Here is a 2501-nt window from a genome sequence, read left to right as displayed (position 1 = left end):
CAATCGACTAAGTTTACAAAAGATCTATCTTACAGCAAGATTTAGTGCAATTGTGTAAGGAATTTGGGAAAACTCAAAACAAAAAAGTTATAGGCCATTGAAATAGCTTTCCAACGATATATTTTAGATCCCAAACGGATCACTGTGCAAAAACGTTATGTGCATTTTACAGAGCAGTGCGCAATATGCGCGCCCAGGTGCGCGCCCAGAGGAGCACGTGCGTGGCCGCGCACTTGTGGCAGTGCTACTGCTATTTTACGCGGTCAGGTGCGTGGACAGGCCTTCAGGTACACGAGGGTGTATCCAGGGGTCATTTTTAAAGCCCTACTTCGTCCCCCACGCCCCGAAACACAAAAACTTTCTCTAGAAAGGGAAGCTCTCAGGAACCTAACTCCTTAAAGGTCCCTCCACCATCCAAGGTAAGTTCTAATGGTTATTCTAAGTTAATTTCAATTTCCCAATATCTTATTAACATGGGTAAACCCTCCATATCATTAGATTTTCGATTGGGACATCATTGTTGAGATAAGGAACCCTAGAACTCGAATTCAAGGGGATTGAACTTCAAAAAGGTAATGTCTTCACCCTCTAATTAGTTCTAGCATTGGATTAATGATTATAGACTCTTGTTCATGATATATGAGTTGATGGGTTTGATAGAAAATCATGAACGGATTATAGGTTTGGGTTTTTGATTGTTGATTATTGGTTAAGGGTATTGTTTACCTTATGGGTGATGAAGAAAGGTGTTGATTATAACCACTTGAGACTTTATAATTTATCTAGGAGCAAGATAATGGGTTATTGGGTGTAGAAACACCATTAATAAGGACTATGAAGCTTTATTCTCTCCAAGTGTTTGATAAAATGCTCCAAAACATGAGTATCATAGCTAATATGGAGTCCCTTTGACTTGTATTGCTATAGATTAAAGTTGAAAGGGTCGACAAACATTGTATTACGCTCAAGAGCAAGAAGTTAAGGTATGTGAGGCTTACTCTCTATGTTTGGAAATGTTAATTGTTCTCCCTACACTACGTTTCTTTTACGATGTTACTAATTGCCTTAGAAATATAGTATAGCCTAGTTCCTTGAATAGTTGTAGAACTTCTATTCTCTAGCTTTATAACTCGTTCATAACCTTCATTCTGAACGTTATGAGCTCAGTGTGTATTCAATATAGACTTGGTTTGATGCCCCCGAGTCTCAGCATAGATTACTCAGTATGTCTTAAACAATTGAAGTTTCAGTATTCATAATCAGTTCAAGAATACATGTCTTTGTCTAGTCCTATACAATATTCCAGTATTATGTAACTTAGTGTGATTCAGTATTCCAGTATCATCTAACTCAGTGTGATTCTGTATTTCAGTATCATGTATTGCAGTATGATTCACAGTTTCTGATTTTAAATCCCTGATATTGAACACCTGTATTTGGGCCTGAGGCCGTAGTTTATGCTTTATGCATGTTTGGTCCTGAGGTCGTAGTTGATCCTTTATGCATTTTTGGGCCTGAGGCCGTAGTTATGTATATGTATACTTGGGCCTGAGGTCTTAGCTTGTGCACATATATATATTGGGCCCGAGGCCGTAGCTTATTCAGATAAACAGGTTGTTCATCATTCAGAAGGGGGAGTATTCATATCGTTACTTCCTTTGTTCAGTTTAACTATCAATTATCAGTTATCAGTTATTAGTTATCATTTTAGTTTTAGTTTCAATAGTTATCATTTCAGTTATCAATTATCAATTCTCAATTATCAGCTTAGTTTCAGTTTCAGCATTTATAATTCTTTCTTTCAGTTGCTCTACATACCAGTGCAATTCAAATGTGCTGACGTCCCTTTTGATCGGGCCTGCATCTCACGATGCAGGTAATGATTTACAAGTTGACGATTCAAAGCGCTAGGATTCTCGTACCAGCGATTTGGTGATCCCTAGTTCTTTTGGGGCATTATAATTACCTTACAGTCTACAGTATTTTTAGACAGTCAGTGTTTTTAGTACTTTATTAGAGGCTTCATAGACTAGAGTAACAATTACACATAGTCACAAGCTTTTCATGTTAAGCAATGTTGGCTACAGATATGTTTTAGACTTGTATTAGTATTTCCACACTTTGATCTTTATCATTCAGACTTTCAGTATATCAGCATGTGTTAGTTTATCTTCATCATTTAGTATGTTATGATATCACATGTTGACTCAGCGAGCCAGTTGGTTCGCTCGGTCACATGTAGTCAGGCATCGAGTGTCGTGTTACTTCCAGGCCCAGTTTCGGGGCGTGACATGTAGTTTCATATGATATTGTTGTTATTGTGGATCAAGTTGCATGTCGCAACAATATTGAAATGATATCATATGTTATGAAGAAATAAGGACGGAATATGATATGAACAGATAATGAGATCGGGTTGCACGCTGCAATGGTATTGGAATGATATGATATGAAGAAATAAAGATGGAATATTATATGAACAAATGATGATATAGTGAGAT

This window comes from Nicotiana attenuata, unplaced genomic scaffold (assembly GCF_001879085.1).
Source record: "Nicotiana attenuata strain UT unplaced genomic scaffold, NIATTr2, whole genome shotgun sequence".
In the NCBI taxonomy this organism is placed as follows: Eukaryota; Viridiplantae; Streptophyta; class Magnoliopsida; order Solanales; family Solanaceae; genus Nicotiana; species Nicotiana attenuata.
Note: the sequence above shows the minus strand (reverse complement) of the source record.